The 17,875-nt window shown below is 45.0% G+C and overlaps 2 long non-coding RNA genes across 2 annotated transcripts in view; both read right to left on the bottom strand.

Annotated features, from left to right (window-relative positions):
* The window catches only part of LOC141415085 (uncharacterized), a 75,018-nt gene that overhangs the window by 49,470 nt on the left and 7,673 nt on the right, over positions 1 to 17,875 (bottom strand). The window lies entirely within an intron of this gene.
* Positions 4,814 to 12,248, bottom strand: LOC141415084 (uncharacterized). Its single transcript, XR_012440113.1, has 3 exons — positions 12,031 to 12,248; positions 10,358 to 10,518; positions 4,814 to 4,961 (listed from the first exon to the last, which is right to left on the bottom strand). It is a non-coding gene; the product is annotated as an uncharacterized lncRNA (long non-coding RNA).

Below are 17,875 nucleotides of genomic sequence, written 5' to 3' on the forward strand. Positions count from 1 at the left end.
ATTCCACCAAAAGGGCAGGGCCATCGAGAAGCCATCTGCTGCAGAGCAGATGGAGAGAGGGAAGGTTCCAGGACAGAGAACTGGGCTCCTTCTGCTCTAAGAAGGCACACATGGGCAGCTGGGCAGGCCTTAACTTTAAGGGCATGCTTGTTGGGCAGGACCATGTCCTGGTGACCACAGCCTGTCTTCTTGTCTTCACCTGGAGGTCATGGGGCAGCAGAGTGACCTAAGTAGCTAAATGAGCATACTTTTTTTTTTTTCTTAACTGAGCACCTAAACTTTTTTCTCTTTCAACCAGATGTATTTATGACCCAGCCCTAAAGGATTTGAGGGGACATGTGTCCCAAAGGAGCCTTTAGTGGCTGTGTTAAGGAAAGACCCTTGGTCTAGGAGAAATATGGGTTGAAAATGCAGTTAGTTTCACAAGTGTGAAACCATTTCTTTGGCCCCTTGTTTCTTCCTTCATTAAATGACAGTAAGATCTAATATAGTACTTATCTGTATTTAATATGTGCCCAGCACTATTCCATATATTTTTATGTGTTTTGACCAATTTAATTCTCCAATAACCATATAAGGAAGTTTCTGTTATTGCCCCTACTTTACAGATGAGAAGACCAAGGCATAGAGTTGCTAAATTACCTTCCTAACAAGCAATCGACAAAGTAGGTTCAAATCCCTCACCACCTCTCTAAAAGTAATGGTGAGTGACCAAGGCAGGAGGAGCAGCGTTGAGGGGGTCCATGTGGTGGTGAGGAGGAGGCGGCATGTCAGCAGGGATGAGAGATTTGCTGAATACAATACCAGTGAGTTCTACAATGACAGACAACTCTTGGCCGGAGTGGGTGAAGAAGTCTCCATGAAGGGAGCCAACCATGTGATGAAGGAAGACCAGAAGAGTGAAAATGTAGAATACCCAGCACATTTATTCCTTTACTTCAGCAGGAGTTTGTGGAGCTCCTGGGGTTTTCCAGGTCCCATTCTAGACACTGGAGATCCTGTGCTGAGAAAACAAACCCTTCTACCTTCATGGACCTCATGATATGGCAGGGAAGAAGGACTGAAAAAGCTGACCAAAAAAAAATACAATAATTTCAAGAGTAATGAGCTGAATGAAGGACACAATTGGTGACCCTATTACAACTGGTAACCCTATTTCAGCCAGCATGCTAGGGAGGCCTGTCCAAGGACTGATCATCTCAGGAGAGTTGGAAAAGGGCATGTGGATGAGAAGCTGGAAAACCAATATAACTGGAGCACCCTAGATAAGGAAGAGATGATGGAAGCCAAGGGCCAAGCAGGGCCCATCATCAAAGCCCTGGAGGCTGATGGGAGTTTGGATTTCATTTTATGTGCAGTAGGAGACACCAAAGGGCTTTAAGAAAAAAAAAAAGACACAGCCCAGTTTGTGTTTCATGCAAAGTCTCTGGCTGACTGTGAGGAGAACAAACAGCTTACAGGTATGAGGTTAGGAGGGTGTGACTTCCATCTGTGGTAAGACAGGTGGTGACCATGAAGGTGGAGAACAGAAACAGATTTGGGGTATATTCTAGAGACTAAATGGACAAGTGTTCATAATCTTATTCTCATCACCCACTCATAGACAGCAGTGGGGTGTAGACCACAAGTGACAGACTGATTTACCAAACACGAATCCAAAGGAAGAGGCAAGAAAATCCTTGTACACCTACAGCCTGTAGCAGTGGATAGGGTGAGACCGACAGACACAAAGAGATGCTCTGTCTTTCTGGAAGCAGTGGTTCCTTCCTGCTCCTCAGGTACGCCCAACTCTGAAGGGCAAATGCTGGGGCCAGACTCTCTTAGACATTTCTTCATGAACCTGAACTTAGGGCAATGATCCAAACAAGAACAATGAATGTTCTGTGGAGAGCCAAGCATGATTTCCCATGCGGAGTGCTGACAGGCAGACAGCCCTGGTGACTGAGGATGACCTGAGCCATGGCCTCATAAAGAAAACTGAGCAGAACTGGTAGAGTGGTTCAAGTGCTAGAGTGCCTTCAGTTCAAACCCCAGTACTGCCAAAGAAAAAAAAGAAGAAGACTGAGTAGCAAACAGGCTCACAGAGCTAGGGAGAAGAGATGCCACCTGCAGGGTGTAAGCACAAGGGTGGAGGCCACCGGGGCTCAGGAGGAAAGGAGAACATGAATCAGGGACTCTATCTGTGGCCGTGGACTTACAGTCAGGAACAAGATGTTGGAATCAGAGCCAAGTTGTCATTGGACCCAGAATTCTTAGTACTATACTTCCTTATTAATAGATCTGTCCTTTTAAATAAAACCAGTTGAGTGCTGGTAAGTGATTCTGCTAGGTTCCTCATGCCTGCTTATTTATTTAGTCTATGCTATTGACACAATATTCTACACCAGGACTTCTCAAACTTTTAACAGGCACATAAATTACCAGGGCAGCTAGTTCTGGTTCCATGGGTGTGGGACAGAGCCTGGGATTCTGCATTTTTAATTAGTACTCTGGTGATGTTGATACCGCTGGTCCTTGAACCAGACATGGAGCAGGGAGGCTTTGGCCCAATCAGACACGCTCTTTTCTGTGCCACTTTGACTTTAACACAGGTTCATTCGTTATTGTACATGAAGCAATGGGTTAAGGCCTGAGAGAAGAAAAGATACACAAATTAATAGGATACAGTGCTGCCTTTAAGGAAAGACAGTCTGGTTGGGATTAGAGAGAAGCATGGATGGATATTCATGTAGAGTTTAAGGCCTACATTTTGCCAGGGCACATAGTACGTTGGAATTACAAAATCACCCCACTCTTAATCTTTTCTAGGACCCTAAAATAGGAAAGGTTTTGTCTTACAGAGAAGGAAAACCAGACTAGGAAAAGTTAAGTAAATCTACAGGTTCACACAGCCACTGAAAAGTTCCATTTTTATTCAGATTTGAGCAATGCACCTCTACAGTTCAAATTCTTTCCATCAAGTCATTCTGAGGACATAGACAGACATCTAAATACCCACAACACTGGGTGTTATGCGATGTGTACAAGATGAGACACACCAACAGCTGGCTGGAGGGGCACAGTGGTGGGTGTCCCCACCATAGACCCACTGTAGAAATATGGAATGATGCCACTTTTACTAAATTTGACTGGTTTGCCAGAAAATAGCACTGGTGAGGACTTTATGTTGAAAACGCTTTTTTAATGTGGCAGAAAAGAGACAGGTTTCCTTATTCGTACATGAGTTCTCCTTTTATGGGCTACAATTCCAGTCCACGAAGCCACTCAGCCAGCCAAGAGATGCTGGCATCTCTTGCGCATGGCTCCAGATGCAAACAGACATTTGGTCTGCAAACAGCAAAATGAGGCTGCCAGTCCTGGGAGCAGTCTTCTATTAATGTCTGCCACCCTGTGAGCAGAGAGCAGGGCACAGCCTGCACATCCAGGGTAGTATGGGTAGATTACTCTGAAAACCTGCACACACATGTGAACACACACCCTCGAGGTGAGGTTTCTCCCATCTTGGCCATCCCTTTTTGGAGCCCCTTGCTCACTCTTACCCATCCACTTGACCCACACAGCTGGCTGCCTCCAAGCTCCTGCCAGCTACTGCTTGGCTTGACCACTCACTGGGAGCCCCTGTGGCAGCATGTCTGGGTTTCAGAAATGACTCTACTTTCTCTGCTGCTGAATCATTGTTATTGGGCTGGGGACAGGAGACCAAAACCTACAAAAGTGACCAAGTCTCCATCCGGAGGGCCCCTCCCTGTCACACAGTGAGGGGCTCCAGGGAGCCTGGATGGTGGCAAAATGTTCCATTTCATATTTGGAACAGCAAGAATAAAAAGAAGCAAGACAGTCTGTCATTAAATACAGTAATACCTGTAAGCCAAGACCTCCCTGAGCCCTGTGAGAGGGCTTTCACCACACTCTCTGTTTACTCCACACTAAGGCCTATTATCTATTCTTGCTCAGTAAACTAAAGCACATGAACTTGGGAAAAGACTCCCGTCAGCACCCCCAGGCAAGTGTTCCCCCAAAATGCAGAACAGCTTCATATCCAGACCTGTCACTATTTTTGAAACCACACCAGGTCACAGATACAAAGGCGGTTTGTCTGTGGGTGTCCACATTCACAATCATCCTCACCCCGAGAACAGGGACTCACAGAGCTATTTTTGGACATCTGCCCACCCCCCAGCCCCAGACACCAGTGGTGTGTTTTGTCATTACACAGATATGAGAGGGACCCAAAGGTACCAGCATTTCTTTTGTCAAACTCTGTGGAGATGGTTTCTGGAAACAATGAAATCCCCTCTCCACCACCAGCTAACTAAGGGGTAGAGCTTGGTGTCCAAGGATGACACTTTAATACAAATTGAGCCCTGCCATAATGAAACGAGCTGGGTTTTAGGGGTGATTTGTTTAAAACCACATCATAAATCAGGTGTCAGGTTTTCTTTTTTCCAGGCCTGGCAGGCTCACCTTTACACTGAATTAATCGCATCTGAAACTTGACCTCCCAGCCCCACGGCCTGCTGGAAACATGTGCTCAACGACTTCCAGTCAAAGCAGCAAGAACTTAAATTGTTCCACATTTTTAATAAATGAGCCAGGAACCCCCGGGGCGACGCCTATTGACCTGGGTGCTCAACACATTGATTAAATGAAGAAGACAGAGCCAGGTTTACAATGACCAGATTTGGGGGAACGTTTACTAACATTGTCAGGCCTGAGCCTGGGGACAATGCTGATTCATGTTCTTAAGTACAACCAGAGTGAGTCTCAGGCCCAAGAAAAGCCCAGAAACATCAATTGCCAATAACAGCTCCACTGGGTAGGGGGTGGGGGGGCCAGGGGCAAATGGAAGCAAGAGAGAAGGAAGGGAAAGTATGCAGGATCACCTGCCTGGGAGGGTAGACAGGGTCTTCTGTAAGGAGCTGGGCCTCTGGGATTCCTTCCAGCTTCTTGCTTCTCTGGTGCTAAAAAAAGAAATTTGATTGCTTTAAAAAAGTAGCTTCGGAGTTCACTGTGACAGGGCATAAGAGTTCATGTTGTAAGTGCCAGGCCTTGCTTTAACCACTGAGACATGATGCCATGCCGATGACCACCAGCCCCCTCCTCGAGGAGCCAACCCTCTGTGGGAAACAACACGAAAATCCATTTGTATTTTTAACATGATGAACGGTTACCATAGACTTGTATTAGGGTTAAGATATTATAAGGAACCAGATACCCAGCCCCTTCCCCAAGACGCTTACAGTCTAGCTGGGGGATGTGGATATGACAGCAAAATGTGTGACAAGGATGAGGAGATGGGCCATAGAGGAGGACCACCTAGACTGAGGAGCTCAGGAATGTCTTCCCAAAGAAGGGATGTTCGATTGTCCCCCAGGATGAGCTGCTATTCACCCGAAGGGTAGGGGCCAAGGAAGCTAGGGACAAAGAAAGGGCTGCAATGCTGAAAGCAGAGGGAAAAGTGACAACTTGGAGGCCAGAGAAGGCATGGCTCACTTGAGAAACTAGAGGGATCACAGTGAGGCTAGAGTACAAAAGGCAGAAGCAGAAGGAAGAGAGATAAAACTGGACAGTCATATGGCAACCCTGTGCATGAGCAGAGCACTGGAGTGTGCAGAAGGAGCAATGAATTTGCTGAGGTGGCTGAAGGAGACTTTGAAAATTAACTCATTCATTCATTCATTAAAAGCCTCTTAAAGAATGACTGGGTGTTTGCCAAAAGAAATGTGACGACAGTTCCAGGGAGAGGCAAAGGGCAAAGGCACTTTGATACTTTGAATATTAGTCCCTCTATACAAGTTTCTTTAGGATCACATCAAGGATCAAGATAATGACACTCCAGAAGAGTTGGAGGGAACACTTACTTACGTAGACCAGGGTCCTTCAGTCCAGAGCCCCTCCTGATGAGGACAGCCTGTATTTCAAAATCAGAAAACTAGCCCTGCCAATTGGAAACCACAGCAATGATCACCTTTTGGGGGCAGCTCCTGTGAGCAACCATGGCCTTCTCAATTATCTTGAAAGACCACCCAAGCAAGGATTCTCAGATATTTAGCCAGGTTAATAAGCAGCACTTACATCTGATGTTCAGGCAATATGCCGTTAAGTGTCCTACAAAGGTCATCTCATTTTCTCCTTCCATCACCCCCAAGGAAGCTAAGAATTCCTACTACTTTACAGATAGAAAACTAAACTTAATACCTGCACAGGTCTCAGGACAGTTGGTAAATGGCAGAAGGTTCAGGACCCACTGGGCCACATCTTTCTACCTCAGCCCTGCTGTTTCCCTAGCCACATAGCCATTCTTCCCTTGATGTCTCTGGGGAAAAAAACATGAATCTCAGAAACAGAGACTATTTCACATATGGCGTACCCACCATTGTTGTGGGTTAAAGTCTCTTTGCTTTCTCAGGCAATGATTGCCAGACGAATCTCTGTTTACTAAAGGTAGAGCCACCCTTTCAATGAGGCATCCACACCATGTTGACTGCAAAACCCCTTCACGTGACCTGCCTTGTGTGATCCCCAACATTTCCAGGTTATAGGTTATAGTTAGATGTTTTTCCAAGGTGTTACAGCTTCTAAAAGTGGTTATCTAGAACTCAACCAGGTTCTGTCTGACAACAGGAGCTGTCTTTCCATAACATCACACACATCATGGTGCAGCTAGAGATCAGATATGTTCCCAGGAGATGACATATCCAAGCATGTGAAAGAAAGCTAAGGACCCACCTGTGCAAGGCCTCTCACAAAGACAAAATGTACTCTACAAGCATGCCAACATGGCAATTCTGCCAAACACAGGTTCTTCAGAAGGGAAAAAAAACAACCAAACAATGACAGTTATCAATGCCAGAAGAGAAACAAAACCTCTCCAGATGAATACAGTGCTGGCACTTCCAGCCACACTTATGATTAGACTTTCCACTCTGTGATACCCTTGTTGGAAACAGCTCTTTACACTTGGATACTTTCTTTGATGGGACAACAAAATGGGTTCCTTGGGGAGAGGCAGCCAAGGCATGGGGAAGAGAAGCCAGGTGGCATAGCCTTGCACAGATGAAAGTGTCACTGTATTTTATGCCCAGCTTTATACTCTTGAGTTTTCTGTAATGTTGCTCAGAGTGCTGAAAGGTGATGGCAGAGAAAGAACATGGGTGGAAGATATCAAAGTTCAAATCCTCATCTTGCCACTATTTTGGTCATGTCCCAGAAGCTTCTGCCTCCTGTTGCCTTTGTAGAAGGGAGAAATTGGATCAGATGGTCTCTGAGGCCCTTCCAACTCAAAAGCATGGATCATGATTCAAGGCCCTTCTCATTATATCCTGAGGGGTGATAAGGAATTGGGGTGAGGGGGACAAGCCTGAGGGATTAGACCAGGAAATCAAAACCATAGAAAGATGTCACTCAAGGACTAGGAGCCTAATGATAAATCCCACTCATGCCATAGCCTTGTCCAGGTCACCCTGCGGCCCATCACAAGCCCTGGTCACCAGGCTCACAGGACAGGGGACCCTCCCTTTGCATTATATCTGCCTTCCCACACTCTCACCCATATATCATCCCTTCTTTCTCCTACTAGCCTGCAACTGTTAGGCTTCTAGGGAAGTCAGAAGATGAAGACAGCAACTGGGAGCCAGAAGCTCATGCCTATAATCCTAATTACTCTGGAGACAGAGACCAAGAGGATCATAGTTCCAAGCTAGACTGGGCAAAAAGTTGGTGAGAACCTATCTCAAAAAGACCCAACACAAAAGAGATTGGTGGAGTGGATCAAATGGTAGAGTCTCTCCCTGCCTACCAAGCACAAGGCCCTAAGTTCGAACCCCAGTACAGACAAAGAAGAAGAAGAAGAAGAAGAAGAAGAAGAAGAAGGAGAAGGAGAAGGAGAAGGAGAAGGAGAAGGAGAAGGAAGAAGGAAGAAGAAAGAAGGAGAAGGAGAAGAAGAAGAAGAAGAAGAAGAAGAAGAAGAAGAAGAAGAAGAAGAAGAAGAAGAAGAAGAAGAAGAAGAAGAAGAAGAAAGAAAGAAGAAAGAAGAAAGAAGAAAGAAGAAAGAAGAAAGAAGGAAGAAGAAGGAGAAGAAGAAGAAGGAAAAGACAAAGGAAGAAGAAGCAGGAGAAGAAGAAGAAGGAAGAATAAGGAAGAAGAAGAAGAAGAAGAAAATGATAAAGACACCTCCCTTAGTCCCAAGACAAAGATGCACCCAAAAAAGCAAAGGACTTATCTTAGGGTTGAGACAAGACATGCAAGTCACCGAGAGCAACAGATTCTAGAATGGAACAGGACTGTCTCTAACAAGCTGTGACTTGACTTCTTGGAGCCAAAATTTGCTGACATTTAAAATCCTAACAATGACAATACAACCTGGTGATAACCTATCTTATAAAGTCACTCTCATCAGCAAATTACTACAACACACTAAGGCTTAATAAATTAAGTGACTCGTTCTGAGGGAGAGCCCATGGGTAATGTCTAGGAGTGTAGGTACAGAGCGAGATGCCACTGTACATGTGGAACTCAGTACAGACATCCAGTGAGCTAGAGAATAGTCCCAAGTTTCTACCCACTTCATGGAAAGAAGAGGATTCACTCTCCTCAGGTGGCAGGAAATATGAAGTAGCTCCATGGGAGAAAATCTAACCACTCAGGCCAGACTAGGGCAATAGAGAACCCATCAGCCATCACACAGAAGCATAAGTCGCTTGGGTGAAGAGAGGGGTTAGAAGAGGTGACTCTGACTAAACCGACCTCTACATATAACAAGTCAGAAAGAGTCACCAAGAGGAAGCTGTGCTGTCCCCCTGCTCCCCAGAGCAGGGGTGATAGCTTAGGCATTGTTGCACCCCAGCACCCAGCTACCTTCTGTCTGCTGATTCAAAATGTGTTGAATGCTTAGAATGGAGAAGCTGATGGAACAGAAAGCCCAGCAAGAAAACTTAAGGAGAAGGCTGAGAACCTAATATGGCTGGCTTAGTCTCCAGACTAGGGATGTCGCAGCACTTGGGGTGACCTAGAGAACTAAAGATAACACTTGGAAAAACTAGACTTCAGAGGGGACCATTCTGTGAGTCACCTGTCCTCCAAACCCAGCACATGTCTGAGGAGAGAGATGAGGAATCTAAACCTGTGAGTCAGTGGGTTATCTGTACCACCATGTCTGAGTCACTGCCAGACCCCGTGGGCCTGCCCTCGTGTGTGAGGGGTGTGTGTTGGCCTGTGTTTATTTCTGTGCCCACATACTCAGCAGATACTGCCAGCCAGGATGACTCAAGAGTCCTCTCACGTTTTATCCAGCCATGTCACTGCACTGCCCTGTCAGGGACTCACTGCCACTTGCCCACCCCAGAGGAAAGGCCTTCCCACAGACAGGAAGCCTGGGTTCTGGGGGCCAAAAGACTGCTGTGACCAGGTGTTGTCACTGCACATGGATGAGGCAAGGCCCTGACAAGGCTGAGCACAATGCCCCATCCAAAGGCTTACCAGGAGTTCTCTCCCCTCCTCAAAAGCCTTCCTTCACCTGGCCCTCTCTCCCCACTGCTGCCACCTGCATCTGTGCCAAGTCCTAGGGGATAACCACAGAAGGACAGCTCTGTCCTGGCTAGTGCCATCTATTAGCGCTTGAAGGCTTTCAGACCTTCTGGATTGCCCTCCTACCCTCCCGCAAAAGAATTTCTAGTAAATCATTCTTCACCACTGGAATAATTCCTCACATTATTACCAGATTAACTCTCCTCAGATGTAACTCATTGCCCAAAACCTCCCTTCTCATACCAAATTCAGTTCCTATAAATGTGTTCAGTCCTCTCTATCCCCCCCGCAAAAAACGTCTTGTCTCAACAACGTCTGGCTTGCTACCAGTCATCGCAGGATGAGGAGACAAATGCCCAGAGGCCAGGTCTGTAAAATGTGGCCATGACCACAGCTGAGCAGCCCACAAGTGAGCCCCAGGCCTTACCTGGGCCACTCTGAATCTCTTCCTGGATAATTTTGAACAGAGACTCAGAAATTCCAGTCTTAGCTTTCCACAAGTAGGACATGAAATTAAAGAGAAATGGGGACCATTTTTCCATTTTCTGGGAATATCCAGAAAGCAGGTCCACAGTGAGGGGCTAAATAAAGCCAATTTAAGAAGCAGGGGTGGAAGAAAAAATTACCCCTGGATCCCTTATTATCCCCAGCCCTTAGGGGCTCAGTGCTACCCAAAAAGTACTTTCTCCAATTTGATACACAAATATGTAGGGTGGTGAACGAAATAGTTAAATGACCACTTACAAGAGAAAATTTAATTAGAAAAATAGTTGAAATCCCATAGTACATAAAAATCATATAATATTTTAGAAATGGTTTTCCCTATACTCACAGTTCATAAAACAGTTTTTTTTCCCCAAGCTTCTCGTATTTATGTTTAATATCAGCGTCCAAGCCTCCTGGAGCTATCATCGGATTGTCAGACATTGTTTTCCAGAGCATTTCAACTTCTTTTCCCATGCAGATTGTTTGAGATTATTCATAAGCCTGTCACTGGAAATTTTATCACAAGCCACAGGAAGGAAGGGAGGGAGGGAGGGAAGGAAGGAGGGAGGGAAAGGAGGGAGGGAAGGTTGGAGAGAGGGAGGAAGGGAGGGAGGGAGGGAGAGAGGAAGAGAGGAATTTATAACCTCAGAAATGTTGCATTTTTTCATTCTTCTAAGTTATTTGTGATCTAAAAAAGGAGGGAGGGAGGGGAGAAGGAGGGAAGGAGGAAGGGAGGAATTTATAACCTCAGAAATGTTGTATTTTTCATTCTTCTTCTAAGTTATTTATGATCTAAAAATGAACCTTAAAGGAATTGTTTACAACTACAATTGTAAGTTGTAAAGCACTTGTAAGTAGAAGGTCATATTTCCAGTGATACTTCCTATTTTTCCCCATATATCCTATCTAAGGCCCGCTAAAGCCCCTCAAATGGGCACTGAGGTTCCAGGCCCGGCCTTATCCAAACACTACCCTGTTGTTCAAAACAACCAACATAGCATTGCCACAACAAGAGAGCCTTTGTGTGGCCTCAAACATAAGCTTGCTTCCTTGGATCATTTTGATAAATCCTCACTTATACTCGGCATATACATTACTATGTCTCATTTGAACATACAAGCATCATTTGAGGTGGATATTGTTAGCTCTGTTCACAGATGGCATGACCAAGGTCCTTGGGGGATAAGCTTGCCTCAGGCCACACAGTCCACAGTGGAGCCCATTTGGGAAGTGCTGAGTCCAAAGCCCATACACTGCTGCAGCTGCCATGGATGGGAAGGGCTCTGTCCTTCGGCTGGCGGGGGCGCTCACTTGCTTCTGGACAATTGAATATTAAATTTATGACTGGTTCTGAGCAAGTCCCTCCTTACATGAAGAAGGAAGCATCTTGCTTCTGTTCTCTCGTGAGCTAGCAGAGCTCACAGAGTGCCTTTGAAACAAGCTGAACTATTTAACCCAATTTTCTGAGCACTTACAATGTTCAGGATTTCTGCTTCATCATGTGATTCGAACTTCCAAAATAAGGTAGGTATGACCCACATAGGAAGAACTAGAGAAGCTGAAAACCTGGGCCTTAGGAAGGAGATGGAGGAAGACAGGTGGAGCCTGAGTGGCATATATCCTTGGTCCACGGGTCTGCCACCATGACTGCTCTTAGGAAAGGCAGGAAGTAGCAGCCATATTAACCTAGTGACTGGATTTAATTCTACCTAGGAACCTTATAGTTTTTCTTTAGTTGGAATTTAGAGCTTTTTCTGAATTAAGAATTGCCTTAGAGCATGAGCTCCCAGCTGAAGTGAAAGTCTCTCTCTCTCCTCTCTCTCTCTCTCTCTCTCTCTCTCTCTCTCTCTCTTTCATTTTTGGTTCCCAAATGTAGAATTCTAGGAGGAAAGGCAAGTAGGAGGAGTCAAGGGAAGGAAAAGGGGGAAGAATGAGGCTTCTCTGAGAGTACTTTTAGAATAACAATAAAATGGCTAGCATCTATTGCCAGCCACCAAACTAGCGCTCTACAAAACTTACTTCATACAATCCTCTTAAATAGTGGCATTGCCATCATATGTCCAGGGAGAAGCCCAGGTCCTGAGTCATGCAGCTTGCAAGGGGCAAAGCCACCAAGTTCACAGCTCTGCCTCTTCATCCCAAATTACACAATTCATATGGTTCTGGTAATGGTTCTCAGCTGAGCTACGTCCACATCAGCATGACCTGCATCCATTATCCAGTGTAAACTCCAGGTCAGCCACTGCAGAGAGGAAGGGAGGAGCCACTAAGATTTGAGATAAGGAGAAAACACGTCACCACCCCAAAGGGCTTCTAGGCTCAAACCCAGTCAAGTGTCCTGCCACCCTTTTGTCATGGACACTGTGGTTAGGCACAGAGCCAGGCAACCTCCTCTGACCAGGACCCTGGAATCCAGAGCTCTCAGAAAGGGCCCAAGGGCAAAGAGCTTTAAACCAGGTGGCTGTTCCAAGCCTTAACCCAAGTATCAATGGGTTAAGTTGCTCCTCAAAGACCAGAAACCAAAGAGACCATTCTCAGAGGCCCCAAACATCCCCTGGGAAGCAGAAAGGAGCCATTGCTCTGAAGCATCTTGTTTGGATTGCACTGAAAATATCCCTGTCCCAGCACAGACCTTGTGAGGACAACAAGGAGCATTGTCAACTGGATAAGCAGAACATGGAGTGCCTGTCGTGCTAGAAGAGAGCTGCTCACTTCACTAGAGGTATGACAGCCAAGAATTCTTTCATAGCTGTGCTTTGCTGCCTGGTTCCGTCTGGAATGCATAGCCTTTGTCCCTTTGATCTTTAATATGGCTGCTTGCAGAGACCAGTATCCACATTTGCATCTACTTCTATCCTGATTTCCCACAGACTGTGCCTCCACCCCAAGTTCCTGGACACAGTTCTGAATCCCTGCATGAAAACTCTGTCCTCCTCCCCTCATCTTACCCACTCTTGAAGGTGTGCTCTCAACCCCAGACCACCAACAGCCCCTCCCTGACAGCAGGCCAGCCCAGCCCCCTGTGATTTTCCTCAGCAGGTCCAGGGGGAAGGACACATGCCCTTCCTCTCCTCAGGATTGCCAAAGGTCAAACATGTAGACGCCTTACATCTGGTCAGTTGGCTGGCGTCCCTTCTGTCTATTTGGTTTTCACTTTTTAGCCAGATGTTGGTGACATTAGACCCTGCCTGGAAGTCCAGCAGTCACAGTTACAAGTTGTGTTTTCTATCACAGTTTGGAAAAGGTCACAATGACTGACAGAAATGAGATGCTTCTTGTCCTTTATAAATAAAGCTTTCCAGCACTGTGCCCAAGAACAAGAACTGGGACCCAACCAGTTCAAAGAAATTTATTGTAGACATTCTGCTCTCTTATTAAAAGGCATTTCTATAGAAAAAAAAAGATGCTAGAATCTGTTGGGGACTGAATGGTGACCCCAAAGACATCAGGTCATAATCCCTGGAACTTAAAAATTTTATCTTTTTGGAAGAAAGAATCTTTGTTGGTGCGATTAAGACATCCTGGATGAACCACTAGGTTCTAAAGGTCATCACATGCATCCACATAAGAAGGTGACAGTGAAATTTGACACTGCAGAAGACAAGGTCATGTGACGACAGAGGCAGAGACTGGAGTAATGCAGACACAAGCCAAGGATTGCTGGCAGCCACCAGAAGCTGGAAGAAACATGGAAGGATTTTCCCCTCACAGCTTCTGGAAGGAGTGCAGCCCTACCGACACCTGGATTCTAGAACTGTAAGAGAAAAACTTTCTGTTGTTTTTTAAGCAACAACGTTTGTTGTAATTTTCTGCAGAAACCAAAAGAAACAAATATACTGGTTCTTTCTAGGAGCTACTGCCGACAAACCTGGAGATGGGGGGAAAGGAAGGAAGAAGTGGACTAACAGACTATGAGGTCTTCGGCACAAGGAGGTGTTCCTTAAGGTGACTGCCTTTTGCATCTGATCAGCATCTGTTCAGATTAATGTGATACTGCAGAGGGAAAATTATGTGCACCCCCTCAAGCCCCTGCAGCAGTGTTAGAAATCTAAGTGAAGTTAGGGCTCTTGGCTATGGTCCTGCCAGTGGCCCCCAGGAGGACCTGAGACTTACTTTTGCTCAGTCATTCCTCCTCCTTGTGACTCCCTGGAGAGTTGCAAGCTCAAGGGAAAATGACAAATGAGAAATCAACATACCACTGTGTAACCATCCAACTGAGTTTGGGCTGGGACTCTCTGCAGAGCTTCATGGTAATCTAGGCTCCCACGAGTGGTCAGTCCAATAGCCTAAGGGTCTTACCATCTTCTGACCAGTTGTAGAAGACCAAAGAGATGAGCCACCCACAATCTGTGTGTAACTAATCTAATTAATAACTCCGCTCTGGCAGACATGAGAAGGAAAGTATGAATAGAGCTAAACTCACCTCTCTCCTACAAATTAGAGACCACAGCCTCCCCAAGACCACCAACTGAAACTTCTACCTGGGGACATGAGTGATGAGAGTGAATCACACCTTCTGCGCATTTCAGCTTCCTGCTCTCACCTCCACCAAGAAAAAGAGAGAGGTGCCAACTATCCCTGGGGACCCATTTGATGCCGTTTGACACAGAGTGTCAACAGGGCAGAGGTAGTCAATCTCTACCATCAGAAACATAGTCCAAAACAGTGCACTCCAAGCTTAGTGCCAGAATGTGACAGTCACACTTCCTTCCCAGTGCCATGCTTATCTAAAAACCTGAGAATAGAATTCCTGTAAGAACCATGCCAAGAGTTTCAAGTGAGAATCAGATAAAGTTCTAGAAGAGTATAAAATACAATAAAAACACAGAGTATTTTTTATGTAATCTATAGACAATTAGAGCAGAGGATCAGAAAATTATGCTGCTAAGGTCAAAAGCTGGTGACATTATTTACTGCATTTGTTGTCCTGTCACAGTCTAGAGTTAAACTCTGAGCAGCTGATTAAGACCAATAGAAACAGATTCATCTATTTGGAAGACCCATCAGTAGCACTATTCCTTTACAGAAGATAGCATGTTTTACTTGTGTGTTTGTTTATTTGTTTGACACATAAAGAAGGAAACAGGAAAGAGGACACCTAGCAAGTTCCAGGAAAACCAAGTCCAGGAATAAGCAAGTCATATATCTTGAGATAAAGAAGAAAGGAAGAGAAGAAAAAAAATGTGCACACTCACCCAAGAGTTTCTAAACATGCAATGTTCGGTGTCACGTAGCATTGTGAGGTCCATGAGTGACTGTAAAGGAGAGACTTGCCTTTCTATTCGACAGCCATATCTGTGAGCAAACACTAAAACACCAGCTAAATGGAAATCAAAACAATTATTCCAGAATGATGAAATTTGGGGATTAAGTCTAATTGTTTAATGCTAGTAAAACCAAGTCAATTTTGACTAATTCCTTGGGAAGTGGTCCAGAGCTTTTCTGTCCTAGCTCTGTGGTTACCTGGTGCCCACGTCCAGAGCCACAGGCCTTTGTTCAACTCCTCCTTCTGCCCCAGCTCATCACTGACACTCAAGGAGCTTCCCACTAGACCACCACACATTAGGAAGGCAGCCATTGTTCCCGTCAAAATGGGAGGGAATGTGCACCACAATAAGAGAAGCAATAATAGAAAGAAATAAAAGAAAGAAAGATGAGAACACGACAGAGGTAAAAACAGAGTCAGACATGTAATTTGAAGAAGAAAGGGGAAAGAAGCCACTTTAGAGGTTTGGTTGAACCGAATGAACTGAAGGCCAAGGCCAGTAAAACATCCCATTGCCCTTGGCTTCAACCAGGTTATTTGTGTCCTGAAGAATGGCCGGTCCAGGAATTCACTTTGGTATTTTACCAACATTCACGTATTGAAGCGTTCTCAAACACTCACTCAGCAATTACTTATGGACCACACAGGACTCTGGGCTTAGTTCTAAGAAGTGTTAGCCAGCCCTAACCTAAAATTGGCATCTCTTTCTTTCCTCCCTTCTTTCTTTCTTTCTTTCCTTCTTTCCTTTCTTATTTCCTTCCTTTCTCCCTCCCTCCCTCCTTGTCTCCTTCCCTCCCTCCTTGTCTCCTTCCCCTCCCACCTGCCCTTCTTTCTTTCTTTTTTTTCTGGTGGTACTCGGGTTCTAACTCAAGGCCTTGCACTTGCTAAGCAAGAGCTCTACAGCTTGAGCCATGCCCCCAGCTTTTTCTTTTTTTTTTTTTCTTTGCTTTAGTTATTTTTTAGGTAGGGTCTCTCATTTTTGTTCAAGATTGGCCTGGTGCCATGACCCTTCTACCTATGATTCCAGTACAGCTGTGATTACAGGCATAAGCCACCACTCCCAGCTTGTTTGTTAAGGTCTTGCTAACTTCTCCCCCCAACCCCCTGGGGTGTCCTTGATCTATACTCCTCCAGATCTCCATCTCCTGAGTAGGTAGGATTACAATCATGAGCCACTGTGCCCAGCCCACCCCCCTGTTTTTGAGACGAGATCTTGCTATGTAGCTAAGACTGGCCTTGAACTCATGATCTTCCTGCCTCAGTCTCAATGCTAGAATTACAGGCATATGCCACCATGCCAAGCTTGAAATTAGACTCTTGTACAGGCATAGGTGTAAATGTCCTTAATATTAGAGTGAGCGGTGTAGCTCAGTAGTAGGCCTTGAATTCATCCCCACACATGGGGATTACATGAGGAGACTAGAACTTGATAGGGCTCATTTTTAAAAATGACTCTTTCATTTTATCATATCTTTAGATTCATAGGAAGGTTGAAAACATACAGTTTCCATATACCTCACACCCAAGGTCACCTATTTTTAACAACTTATGTTAGTATGGTACATTTGCTATTTGTGAATCAATACTGATGAATTATTATTAACTAAAGCCCTTCATATTTCTTCATGTTTTCTTAGTTTTTACCTCATGTCTTTTTTTCTGTTTCAAGAATCCATCCAGAATCCACATGACATTTCATCATCATGTTTTCTTAGGCAACTCTTAGCTGAGATGATAGTAACTGTATATTTTTTACAATGTACATTTTAAAGCAATGTTATTTTTTCTTACATTGTCCTTCCAAGTAGTAGAATGGTTATGGGGAGCTTAGCAGATTCCAGAAAAGCTCACAAACAGCTTCCAACTCTAGGCTGAATGTTGATCCATTATCAGCCTCACTACTTTCAGCTCCTCCAAGAACACAGAAAAGATAGTCCAAGCCTCTGAGAGCTGGTCCTGGAGTGAAGCATGGATTTCAGGAAAGCAGAGGCACACACCCATTCCAAAGATGCTTATAAAGTCCTTAAAACTTCATTCATCTAGTGTAGCAATCTCCCTTGTGTCTGAACTGGCATAGGGGAAAAATCCTCGGACTAAGTATTAGAAGACCTTGATCCTGGTCCCAACTCCACCCTGACAAGCCATGTGACCTTAAGCTAACTGGCACCATTTGTAGAGCAAGGAGCTGAGCCAGATGTCCCCTCAAGTCCCTTCAGCACTAACATTCTTAAAGCATAAAATGCCAAACCAGAACTGCAGATCATGTGGATAAGATCTAGGGAATTTAATTTTTAAAAAGAAGGAAAGCATTCCAGCCCTTATCTGTAACCTTCTGGAGACTTTCACCCCATTGATGGGATTCCCTATGGGAAATGTTTTGAAATAGTGGACATTACCATGAAATGAAAGTCTGGGGATTAAGTTGCAATAAAGGCCAAAAATTTTGAGTGATTTTTCCCAAATGTCTGAGAAATCTTTATTTAATTGGATGTGGGGCATATTCCTTTTTGAAGCATCCTGTTTGCATTCTCAAAGCAGGGCTTTGGTAGGAAAAAGAGCTGAGGCCAGATAGCTTGCCACTTACTCATAAAGCAGTTA

Source organism: Castor canadensis, chromosome 12 (genome assembly GCF_047511655.1).
Source record: "Castor canadensis chromosome 12, mCasCan1.hap1v2, whole genome shotgun sequence".
Taxonomy (NCBI): domain Eukaryota; kingdom Metazoa; phylum Chordata; class Mammalia; order Rodentia; family Castoridae; genus Castor; species Castor canadensis.